Source organism: Rhinatrema bivittatum, chromosome 5 (genome assembly GCF_901001135.1).
Source record: "Rhinatrema bivittatum chromosome 5, aRhiBiv1.1, whole genome shotgun sequence".
NCBI lineage: Eukaryota > Metazoa > Chordata > Amphibia > Gymnophiona > Rhinatrematidae > Rhinatrema > Rhinatrema bivittatum.
In genome coordinates, this window is record NC_042619.1 from 139,714,200 (window position 1) to 139,727,911 (window position 13,712).

Below are 13,712 nucleotides of genomic sequence, written 5' to 3' on the forward strand. Positions count from 1 at the left end.
CGTCCACGAAGGAAGCATATTGGGGCAGCAGTCCTGGCATCACTGGAGTCTTAGGCATGCAAATGATAGGTGAGACTTCCTTAAGGCACCTCCTTTGACATTCTGGGCTCCAGCAGGAGAGATTCAAGGATGCCCAGTCGAATTGGGGTTGGTGCACTTGCAACCAAGGTAACCCCAGGACGATAGGGTGCATGGCCCTTCTAATACAAAGAAGGAGAATGATTCAGTGTGGAGAGCTCCGGTGCAGAGAGTAACTGGTACGGTTTGGCAAGTCACGTCGCCCAGTAAGGGATCTCCATGAATGGAGGATATCAGTAGTGGATCTTTCAACTTGATGAGGGGAATCCTCAGGTATTCCACTAGACATCTGAGAATGAAGTTGCCTCCTGCCCCTGAGTCCACCAGGGCAGGAGTCTGAACCGTAACTGGTCCATAAGTCAAGGAGACTGGGAGAGAGAGTGGAAGAGAGAGAGTAGTGAGCCCTAAGAACAGTCCTCCTGCAGGACTTAGGCCCGTCCGTTTTCTGGATAAATGGAGCATGTAGAGACATCATGGCTGGGCTGACCACAGTACATACATAGGCCGAGCCTCTTCCGAAGTCTTCTCTCTTTGGAAGTCAAACGACCATGACCAAGTTGCATTGGTTCATTAGCATCAGCAGCAGGGATTACTGGAACCATCCGAGGTGCAGGTATAGCACTAGTCTGTTCCAGCCTAGGTAACACCTTAGGCCAGAGTTCCTTCACTTGTCCCGTAGCCGGTGATCAATACGAGTGGCCAAGGCTACTAGTTCACACAGCGAGTCAGGTGTTTCACGAGCAGCCAGCTCGTCCTTTAAATGGTTATCCAGGCCTCTGAAGAAGAGAGTCTTCAGACAATTGGGTTCCCAGCAGAGTTCTGCCGCAAGAGTTTTGAACTCTATGGCAAATTCAGCCAATGATCTGTTGTCTTGCTTCAATTCAACCAAAGCAGAACAAGCGACAGCAGTTCAGGCAGGGTCATCGAAAACGGATTTAAATAAGTCCATAAATCCTTCTATTTCCTGCAAAATAGGGTCCTTGCATTACCACAAGGTAGATGCCCAAGACAAGGTTCTACCATCCAGATAGGAAAGGATGTAGGTAGTCTTGGAGAGAGCCGTAGGAAATAAAGATGGCTGTAAGGTAAAATGCATGCAGCACTGGTGTAAAAAGCCCCGGGTCTTCTGGATTTCTCCAGAAAAGCGGATTGGAGCCACCAGTGGTACAGCAGTCTTTAAAGTTACCTCCTGTAACTGACCTTCATGGTTGAAAGCTGTGCCTTGAACCTTCTGTGTGTGTAGCTGATGGAACGCTGAAGTAAGTTTCTCCAATGCGTCTTGCTGCTCCGAAATGCGCAGTGCCAGGCCCAGTATGGCCTGCAAGGCATTGAGCTGTGCCGGATCCATGAAGTTAGCAATCTGTTATTATTTGTGATAGTTGTGGGTGGATCCTTGGGCCGGTGGCAGATGACCAAGCCCCCAGTGGAAGATCCCAAGAGGGACCACCGGTGAGGCTCAGAGTTGGGAGACAGACACACACAAGTTCTTTTATTAAACGGCTTTTGTGGACCACCAGAGGTGGCAGTAGTGGGCTGGAAGAGCCCAGCTGGGCTGTAGTCCCTCAGGTACTGGAACAGAGATCCCAGGAAGGCTGAGCTGTAGAGAAACTGAGATTGTGAGTAGGCAGAGTATGCAGAGTTCAGGAACAGAGACTCACACGGTAGTCTCTTAGAACAGCCCAGGAGCTGGAATGAAGTAGGCCCTCGAGGAGTGAGTACCTGGTTCCAGGGAAAGCTCTGAGAGAGAGATGGTAACTCACTGGTGTTGTAAGCAGTGGTGACTTCCTGGCAGCCGGTACTCGAGGAGCGAGTACCGGCTCCAGACTGCGACCTGAAAAGTAAAAGAGAGAGCGAGGCCCCCGAGGAGCGGGTACCCCTGGTAAAGTCTGAGGAGGCAGAGTAGCAAGGTATGCGGAGAGCGAATCCCATCCGCAGCGATACCTGGAGGCAGCTAGGTAAACCAACCTTTGCTAACTCGATTAATTAGCAAAATGAAAGGCCTTTAAATATCCGAAGATGATGATGTCATCTCAGGGAGACACTCCTGAGGTTCGCGCCACTGCTGGTACTTGAGTCGGGGCGTTCCGCATGCGCGCCCCTAGGCCTCAGGAGAACATGGTGGAAGGCAGCGTCTAGCTGGTCTGGGAACGCTGGAGGAGGTCAGCAAGATGATGCCGCGGCAGCCAAACGTCCATCAATCAAGGAGGGAGTTGCCAAAGAGGTAAGGAGGGCGGAGTAGAGACGTCAGGCAGCGACGGTCGCAACACCCTATTACTGTGAGAATTCTACAAATATTGACTTGCTGCTCAGGTTTCTTTGTATGCAAATATAAACAATTCTAAGAACAATGTAGTACCAGTGATTTCATTGAAACCATAGACCCATCATATCTCAATGGTAGCTGTAATCCACATTACATTAGCTAAATAGAATAGTCAAATTGTAAGTATAAAATATAAAATAAAATAAAATAAAATAGGTAATATGTAACTCCTGGATGGGACAGATCCATTGCTTGGTCCCAGGGGCACATTGAAAGAATAAAAGATGGACCCTTTCTGCTTTATATCTTCATAGTCTTAATATACCTCTCCCTTGCTCCATGGATAGCTTTAGACTCTGAGGCCAGACTCCTAGTTGTGGGGGCAAACAATAGGTCTCTATCCTGTGTCTTTCCAATCAAGCTCTGTCTACGTCATTTGGTTCATAACATTTCCAATTTATACTGTCTCTATATCCAATCAGCACAAAAGAAAAGAAAGGTGGTTTTCAAATTCTTTACTGATAGTTTGATCAGATGATTGAATAACATTTACACTTCTCATATTCAATTGATTAGCAGCAATAAATAATAAGACAGAGGCTAGATAGAATAAATGTGTGACCTCATATCTCCTAGCAAAGTCTCTCAATCACTTTGGAAGCACTCCTTATTTACATTGAAATTCTTCTACTTACTCAAATTCCTCAGATAATGCATAAGAACTTAAGAACATAAGAAATTGCCATGCTGGGTCAGACCAAGGGTCCATCAAGCCCAGCATCCTGTTTCCAACAGAGGCCAAACCAGGCCACAAGAACCTGGTAATTACCCAAACACTAAGAAGATCCCATGCTACTGATGCAATTAATAGCAGTGGCTATTCCCTAAGGGGCGGATTTTAAAAGGCCCGCGCGCGCCGGTGCGCCTATTTTGCATAGGCTGCAGGCGCGCGTAAAGCCCCGGGACGCGTGTAAGTCCCAGGGCTTTCGAAAAGGGGAGGGAGGGGGTGTGTCCGGGGTGATCCCGAAACGACGCGGCGTTTCGGGGGCGTGCCCCGGCATTTCGGGGGCGGGCCTGGGGGCGTGACACCGGCCCGGGGGCATGGTCGAGGCCTCCGGACCAGCCCCCAGGACCGGAGGACGGAGCGGGGCTGCCGGCGACGCTTTCAGCAGGCGTAACTTTGCCGACAAAGGTAAGGGGGGGTTTAGATAGGGCCGGGGGGGGGGGTGGGTTAGGTAGGGGACGGGAGGGGAAGGTGGGGGGAGGGTGAAGACAAGTTCCCTCCGAGGCCGCTCTGAAATCGGAGCGGCCTCGGAGGGAACATGCAGCTCGCGCTGGGCTCGGCGCGCGCAGGTTGCACAAATGTGCACCCCCTTGCGCGCGCCGACCCCGGATTTTATAAGATATGCGCGGCTATGCGCATATCTTATAAAATCCAGCATACTTTTGTTCGCGCCTGGTGCACGAACAAAAGTATGCGCTCATGTATTTTTTAAAAATCTGCCCCTAAGTAAACTTGATTAATATCAGTTAATGGACTTCTCCTCCAAGAACTTATCCAAACCTTTTTTGAACCCAGCCACACTAACTGCACTAACAACATCCTTTGGCAACAATTCCAGAGCTTTATTGTGTGTTGAGTGAATATAATTTTCTCTGATTAGTCTTAAATGTGCTACTTGCTAACTTCATAGAATGCCCCCTAGTCCTTCTATTATTCAAAAGTGTAAATAACCGATTCACATCTACTCGTCCAAGACCTCTTATGATCTTAAAGACCTCTATCATATCCCCCCCTCAGCCGTCTCTTCTCCAAGCTGAACAGCCCTAACCTCATCATCCTTTCCTCATAGGGGAGCTGTTCCATCCCCTTTATCATTTTGGTTGCCCTTCTCTGCATCTCAACTATATATTTTTTGAGATGTGGCAACCATAATTGTACACAGAATTCAAGGTGTGGTCTCACCATGGAGCGTTATAGAAGTAGATTGAAATTAGTTGAATCCTTCTTTACCCTCCAGATTTAATTCTTAAATCTTCCCATTGAAAGTGATTAGAATGTATGAAATCTCGATATTTAATCAGAACTTAGTCCCAGATTTAATATTTTCCAATAAATCAATTAAGCATCCTTTAACTCCTCAGACAGCACCAGAAGGGCACTTTAATCTCTTTCTTTTAACTCCTTAGGCAATGCCTGGTGGGCATTTCTCACCCCTTCATGTAAGACTTACCTCAATAGCAACAAAGTTCTTGTTACATTTAAGTTGTATCTTCTTTGTTTCTCCTGGTTGTGCACTTTACTGGGATCATTTGCTTTAGATAGAATTTATAACATCTTTGTGTCTCTCTGAATGAAAGACTTCCTTCTAGTGGTGTGCATACATTTTTTTTTTCATTGATGTTTCATTTTTGGGTCTGGGGTGGACCATTTTGGTCCACCTCCCAGGTCGGAAACATTTTTTCAGCCCCATTTTGTAAAAAAAAAAAAAAATGCCCCAACCCTTCAAATTTAATTAAATACAACCCCCCACCCTCCCGACCCCCCAAGTCTCACTGAAAGTCCCTTGTGGTCCAGCAGGGATCCCAGGAGCAATCTACCACTCTTGGGCCATCAGCTGCCAGTAATCAAAATGCCGCCAGTGGCCCTTTGCCTTTACCATGTGACAGGGGCTACCGGTGCCATTGGTCAGCCCCATCACATGGTAGGATCAATGGATGGCCCGTGCCATTTTTTAAGATAGCACCAGCTGTCAATTGCTCCTATCATGTGACAGGAGTCAGCCAATGGCACCAGTAGCCCCTGCCACATGGTAAGGGCAAAGGGCCACCAGTGCTATTTTGATTACTGACAGCTACCAAGAGTGGTAGATCACTCCCAGGACCCCCTGCTGGACCACCAGGGACTTTTGGTGAGTCGTGGGGGGGTCAGGAGGATGGAGGGTTGTATTTAATTAAACTTGAAGGTTTGGGGGTGGGTTTGGGTTTTTTTTTTAGTAGATGTGCCTTTCCTCCCCCCCCCAAAAAAAAAAAAAACAAAAACAAAAAAACATGATAGGAACACCACACAATATTTAATGGGTTTTCCTTTCATTTTTTTGCTTCCCGAAATGCAACAACATAGGAAATATCATCTTTATTTCCTATTTCATTGCAAATGACTGTACACCACTACTTTCCTCTTCCAACATTTTAAAATGCTGACTCCCAAGTACCCTGTGTTATCAGTTCCAAGTGGAAAAAATATTAGATGAACCAAAAAGGAAAAAAAAATTAAGCAAGAAGCAGGAAGGGTGGAATAAAACTTCCTTTCCTCCAAACAGAGGAGATAGTGCGAAAGACAGTTAATGCAATATAAAATTCCTCTGCATCAGGTCAACAGAAAGCTTAAATCCTCTGGAGGAGAGACTAAAGGCTGCTAGAATCTTCCCTTACACATGATGTAACCTTAGACAGCAGATGCCCCAATCCACTGTGAAGGGCTACCAAGGTCCTCACCAGGATTTTCAAAAATTGGCTTAAGAGGATCCAAAAACAAGCTTAAAGGCTAGATAGATAAGTCAGCAGAGGCTGGCTCCTAAACAGGAAAACGTCCTTACTCTTTTTCCCATACATTAGGAAAAATGTACGTAGAAGACAGAAAGTAACCTGATTCCTTTAAAGGGTAACTAAAATCCACAACCTGTTAACTCAAGTTCCAAACTAAAAATCCATGAGGATAGCAGGTACATTGCGATGATAAACAGCTAGGACACACTATCTGCATGTTCTCACATGAAGAGGCCTAATCCAGACTGCTCTCACTTATTTCCTCAGTGGACCTCCCCAGCTTAATGCTACACTTCTTTAGTAAGGGGAAACCAAAGGTCCCTTACAAATATAAAAATAATGCAGTACCTCAGTTCCAAAAAGTCAGACAAAGGAACTAAAGGGGACTCAACCCTTAACCATGCCCCTTTGGAGTAAGCCCCCTGGGATCAGAGCCACTTTAACTGATTGGCAGGTGATATCAGCAAAGGGGGCATGACCTTGCCCTGAGACAGCAGCAGTCAGAGACAGGAATACAGGGTCAGAGGTAAGTATCTAAGGATAGTCAGAACAAAGTTTGGCTCTGGCCCCGTATTCTTGTCTCTGACTGCTGCTATCTGTCACAGGGCAAGGTCATGCCCCCTTTGCTGATATCATTGCCAATCAGTTAAAATGGATCTGATCCCAGGGGACCGTTCAACAGTGCAAACAAATGGAGTCATTTTCAGGCAACCATGTTAAGCCAATCTGCAAGTGACAATCATTTTAACCTGGTAGATTTGGGAAAACCATTGTTTCTCCCTGGGAGTGATAATCCAGAAATGGATCTACTCTTTGAGATATGCTTGGTAACTTCTGGTCTGAATTGTCCACTGTCATAGACAGAAAACTGGACTCAATGACCTTTAGTTTGACTCATCATGGCAAATCTTAGGTTGTTATTCAGCAATCTGGACCCTTACAACAACACATTCACAGTTTGATTGATAGATAGACAGATAGATAGACAGATAGATAGATAGATAAATAGATAGATAGATAGATAGATATTGCAAGGTTAAAAGAGTTTGAAACTAGCAATACTGCTGCTGTCACCTTTTGCACCAAATGCCTGAGTACTGCCTTAGAGAATTGTCTCCCTAAACTCCTCTATCTTTGATGTAGACAAATCCTCTCAGGGTTTATACATGCTACTTTTCTCTCTCTCACCACCATTAGCTATTTTATTTTCATTTTTGCTCAAGTCCCCACAGCCTGTACCTGCTATCCAGTGTCAACAATATCTTCCCCTGTCAGTACCATGGGGTCAAGAGGCATAAACAGAAATGGTGCATGTTTATGAGTTTTAATGTCTAGGGCTCAATGTGCCAGGTCTCCTGCAAATTTTACTCATAGGTTCCTAAAGAACAGACAGACAGGCAGTTACAGGCCAAGGTGTATACTTCAGCTTAAATGGGTCAGTCTTGATCCTGGCAATAAGGATCCAATTGTTCCTGTCCCAAACTAAGGCTCAATGGAATCCTCAGGTGGGTAGGACTAGTGTAGATACGGGAAAAGTATGTTTGTAAACAAGCAGGTCAAGTAAAGAGTCAGAATACATAACCAAAGTTTCATGGCATGAAGCTGAGAAACCTTCATGTTACTGGAAATACTTCATTGTCTCCAGTAATCCCTTTTCACCAGTTTGAAACCAATGCAGTTCCTTGGGGGCATGATTTTGAAGACTATCCTAGAGGCCATTCCTTCCTGGGATTTGATATTTTCCTATGTTTTTATGTTATCTCCCCAGTCCAGGCATCCATCCATCTCCCTCTTCAAACCATGTGGCAACCACAAAAAGAGAGGGCATAGAAAAAGTTCAGAAGGCAGCTTCTGTGGGAAGCAGAATATGACATTGTAGAGAAAGTGGGGAAGGGTAAGGATGAAAAGAGAATGAGTGAGGATAAGATACGGGAGAGTCAGAGCAAGGATGTAATTGACATTGTGGATATGAGGGGAAATGACAGAAGAATGAAAGGGAGAAGAATCCAGTGAGAGCACTGAGAGGAGAGGATCACCTTACTGTTGGCTGAAAGGAATCAGTAAGTTTTGCTTGGGAAATTTTTTTTAAAGTATTGGGGAGAAGTAAACTATTTGGGTATATTATTTAGTGTGTTTGTGCTTTTAATAGTCAGTAAGGTAGCTAATAAACAGATGTTAATGTGTTTATTTTTAAATAGTCTGTCAGTATGGCTGCTAATAAGCAGAAGTTAGTGTGTTTATTAGGAAAGTAGACTGCCAGGTGGCTGGTGGGCATGAGAATCGTCTGGTAACATCCCTACCTTATGCGAAGTTGGCGGACCTCACACATCACCTAGATAGGATTTTAGACAGTGCTGAGGAGGAGCTAGCTGTTGAGGTACATGTGAACACCAACATAGGAAAATGTGGGATGGAGGTTCTGGAAGTAAATTTAAGCTCTTAGGTAGAAAGCTGAATTCCAGAACCTCCAGGGTAGCATTCTCTGAAATGCTCCCGGTTCCACGTGCAGAACTCTGGAGTCTCAATGCGTGGATGAGACAATGGTGCAAGGAAGAGGGATTTAATTTTGTAAGGAACTGGGGAACCTTTTGGGGAAGGGGGAGTTTTTTCTGAAAGGATGAGCTCCACCTTAACCAGGGAAGTACCAGACTGCTGGTGCTAACCTGTAAAAATGAGATAGAGCAGCTTTTAAACAAAACAAAGGGGAAAGCTGACAGTTGCTCAGAAGCACATGGTTCAGAGGAAGGTATCTTCAAAGGATACTAATGATGCATCCCAACAGTGTGGTTCCAATAATAAGAAAAGTAGTCTAAGTGCCTGTAATTAAAAACTCACCTGAACTAAAATTTTCCAATTTATTCCTATCAATTAAAAAGCAGAATGAAAATACAAACAAAAAACACGCTTTGAAATGTTTGTATCCTAATGAAGGAAGTCTAAGAAGTAAGATGGGAGAATTAGAATGTATAGCAGTGAATAATGACATAGACTTAAATGGCATCTCAGAGACATGGTAGAAGGAGGATAACCAATGGGACAGTACTGTACCAGGGTAAAAATTATATCACGATGACAGAGATGAGCATCTGGGTGACGGGGTGGTGCTTTAATTCCAGGATGGCATAGAGCCCAACAGGATAAAGATTCTGCATGAGACTAAATGAACAACTGAATCTTTATGGGTAGAAATCCCTTACGTGTTGGGAAGAGTATAGTGATAGTATATTACCATCCACCTGGGCAAGATAGTGAGACTGACAATGAAATGCTAAGAGAAATTAGGGAAGTTAACCAAATTGGTAGTGCAGTAATAATGGGAGATTTCAATTACCAAAATCACACTAGAGCAATGAGCACTTCAATGAATGTCACCAAAAACACAAAGTGCAGAAAGAATGTTCAATCCTGAGAGCTATTCCAATGTTAATCAAGTAAACATTTTATTGGTAAAAATACGGCAACTCCACTGTCTTATACAGCGCTCAACTTAAAAGGCGTCCCCCGACACGGTCCCGTGTTTCGCCTCGGGCTGCATCGGGAGGGTACGCCACCAGGAGTTCAAAATAGACACTGTAAACAAATGTATATACATCAGGACACAGTACAATGGACTTATAGCCGAGTGTTAATCACAAGTATACATGGGTCCATAACATACCTGACTGAAGGACGCACTTACATCTGGCAGGGAGCGTACTTCCCCTAAGCATTGACAGGTATTTGAACCCAGCAGAAGGCACCAAAACTACAGGTGAACAGATCACATGGTACCAGGGAACCAAGCCATTTGGTTCCTGCTCCTGTAGCGCACCTAGCAGTCACACCAACAACCATACATACTTATCGTTGATTAGGTGAATAAAAACCACTCAATTTCGCGGTTCAGACCCTTAGGAGAAACTGTATCCAAAAGAAATATCCACCTCTGTTCAATACAGCCCAATTGTTCAGCATAGTTACCGCCCTGAGGCGATCGAGGAATCACCTCAAGGACAGAGTAAACCAAGTCTGAAATGGTATGAGATTTCTGTACCCAATGCTCGACAAGGGGTTCAGTTTCCCGAGTATGGCGGATATTGGAACAATGTTCTATCATGCGAGTTTTTATCATGCGGGAAGTCTTTCCCACATATAAAAGTGCGCATGGGCAAGTGATAACATATATGACACCAGAGGTGATACAATCAGAATATGACTTTAAAATAAAGGATTTCCGTGTAACCGGATGGGTAAAGACGAGCGTTGAGGTAGTGTGACAACACATGGCACAGTGCCCGCATGGGTGATGTCCGAGAGCGGGACTAGGATCACGGGAGATAGGTAAATCTGTGTGAATAAGTTTATCTCGTAAATTTCTACCTCTCCGATAGGTGAAGCGGAGTGGACCCGGAAACAGGGTATTTAAAGACAAGGCGTGCCAGTGTCTGCGAATAATCGTAGTGATGTGACGACTAAGAGTTGAGAAAGGTAATATGCAGTTATTCACTGCCTCCTCAGAACGAGTATGTGAAAGGAACAGTAAGTCACGGTTGGTGAACAAAGCTCGTTTCATAGCAGTCTTAACCACCCGCAAGGGGTACCCTCTAGATAGAAATCTGGATGTCATAGTGTTTGCTTGTTCAATGAACTCACCCCTGGTGGAGCATAACCTGCGTAGCCTAAAAAACTGGCCAGTGTTCCTTCTCAAAGTACGGGGGTGACAGCTTTGAAAAGACAGAAGTGTATTCCTGTTGGTCTCTTTACGGTAGATGGTAGTCGAAAAACGACCATCATCTACTGAAATGAGAATGTCCAGGAATGCTATCTGGGACCTGTGTAAACAAAAATTAAACTGGAGGTTTGGGTTACATGCATTGAGCCAGTCAGCAAACATAAAAAATTGAATGTCCGTTCCGTGCCATATCAGGAAGATATCATCAATATATCTTAACCATGTCCCTATAAATTGAAAGCCAATGGAGGGATATACAAAGGACTCCTCAAACTCAGCAACAAAGAGACAGGCCAAACTGGGCACCATTGTGGCACCCATTGCCATCCCCTTTACTTGAAGATAAAACGTGTCATGAAAACGAAAATTTTTTGTGAGAGCCAGTCGGGCAAGCATGACTAATAGGGAGGTTGGAACCCGTGGGGTACCAACACGGGTGTTTAAGACATTTTCAATGATTCTGAGGGCATCAGACTGGGGGATGTTAGTATACAAGGAAACAATGTCTAGAGTCACAAAAAAGAAAGGAGAATGAGGAACTGGAATGGTATCCAAAATGGAGATAAAATGGGCGGAGTCTCGAATGTACTATCGAATTTGAGCCACAAAAGGTTTCAGAAACATATCCACGAACTGTGACAAGGGTTCCAAAAGCGAGCCAATGCCCGCAACGATAGGGCGGCCAGGAGGGTTGTGTAAGCATTTGTGAACCTTTGGTAAGGTATAGAATACCGGTGTTATGGGGAATTCAGAAAGTAAAAACTTAGCCTCCCGCGGTGTTAAACTCCTGTTATCCACTGCCTGCTCAATCACACCTTTAATTTGCTGATAAAGCTGAGGGGTAGGGTCTTCTGACAGGGGAAGATAAAAAGAGTTATCATGAAGTTGACTAAACACTTCTGTCATATAACTATCCTTATCTTGAATGACAATTCCACCCCCTTTGTCGGCTGGTTTTATTATGATAGAAGAGTCATTCTGCAAAGAAGTAACCGCCTGATACTCAGCCTTAGATAAATTAAAGTGAATATAATGAGGCTCCGCTGCCAGCCCCTGTATATCCTGATCTATCAATTTTTCAAAGGCTGAGAGTAACGGATCACCAGGGCCCGGGGGGACCCACCTGGATTTCATACGGACCAATGATTGGTTTTGACTGGGAGGGGAGTCTGCAAAAAATAATTTTAACTTTAAGGCTCGAAAAAAACGATGCAAATGAACCTTTAAATCAAAGAAATTACATTTCACAGTGGGCACAAACGATAATCCCCTTCCCAACACCCCCAGTTCAGTAGTTGACAAAAATCGAGATGATAAGTTGAAGACTGCTGTTGAATCTATTGCCACGGATCCGGTGTTTGATTGGAAGCTCTGGTGACGCGTTGAGGTGGTTGAGGATTGGATCGACCCCGAGAACGAGTGGTACGGGTTTCCCTGATGGGTTGACCGGGGTCGGGTGGTCGCTGGCCGGAGTCCAAAAAAGACGATGCAATAGATGCATAACGTGAGGATGCTGTAGAATTTGTAGGATGTGACATGCTTATGCATACTGGTGGATCCACAGCAGGTGTTACAGCCAGATGAATTTCTCTCTGAGGGGTCTCGGACCCGTTATCTGAGTTTCCTCGCCTGAGGAGTCGCCAGAGGAGTTGTGTGCAAACGTGAACTTTTTTTCAGGAAGACGGGATTTGGCCATCCATTTATAAACAAAACCTGATTTATAATCAGTTTCGTCACGTATAAATTTCTGATGTTTAATAATTTTCAAATCCGTACGAAACTTTGTGAGTTGAGTTTGAAATTCGGCAAACTCCTGATCAAATGCTTCGATAGTGATAGAGTTCTTAATACTGTCCAAATGATTCGATAGATCATCCTGAAGAGACGTCTGCAGATGTTTTGTGGTTTCAATAATAAGAACCATCAAATCAAGAGAGCATTTGTTTAGTATCTGGTTCCAGTGAGTCACAAAAGAGGTGTTGTCAGTGTGTAAACGCGGCTCTTTTTGGATCCATAGTCCTCTAGGAATCCGGCATACCCTGCAGTATTCGATAAGGGTCGCAGCATGCAATTCAGCCCGGGTCAGCCGTTTCTGGATATTAATCACGTCGGTCCATGTGATTATAGGTGTCTCTACCGAAGGGGTATCATCGAAGAAGTGCTGGTCTGATAAGACTGCATTGAGTTCTGCTTCCGAGTAACTAAAAGTCTGGTCATCGGCAGCCATTTAAAGCTCGATTAAGGGGTAATGAGAAGCCAAAATCATACTAGAGCAATGCTGCACTTCAATGAATGTCACCAAAAACACGAAGTGCAGAAAGAATGTTCAATCCTGAGAGCTATTCCAATGTTAATCAAGTAAACATTTTATTGGTAAAAATACGGCAACTCCACTGTCTTATACAGCGCTCAACTTAAAAGGCATCCCCCGACATGGTCCCGTGTTTCGCCTCGGGCTGCATCGGGAGGGTACGCCACCAGGAGTTCAAAGTAGACACTGTAAACAAATGTATATATACATCAGGACACAGTACAATGGACTTATAGCCGAGTGTTAATCACATATCACAAGTATACATGGGTCCATAACATACCTGACTGAAGGACGCACTTACATCTGGCAGGGAGCGCACTTCCCCTAAGCATTGACAGGTATTTGAACCCAGCAGAAGGCGCCAAAACTACAGGTGAACAGATCACATGGTACCAGGGAACAAGCCAATTGGTTCCTGCTCCTGTAGCGCACCTAGCAGTCACACCAACAACCATACATACTTAACATTGATTAGGTGAATAAAAACCACTCAATTTCGCGGTTCAGACCCTTAGGAGAAACTGTATCCAAAAGAAATATCCACCTCTGTTCAATACGGCCCAGTTGTTCAGCATAGTTACCGCCCCGAGGCGATCGAGGAATCACCTCAAGGACAGAGTAAACCAAGTCTGAAATGGTATGAAATTTCTTTACCCAATGCTCGACAAGGGGTTCAGTTTCCCGAGTATGGCGGATATTGGAACAATGTTCTATCATGCGAGTTTTTATCATGCGGGAAGTCTTTCCCACATATAAAAGTGCGCATGGGCAAGTGATAACATATATGACCCCAGAGG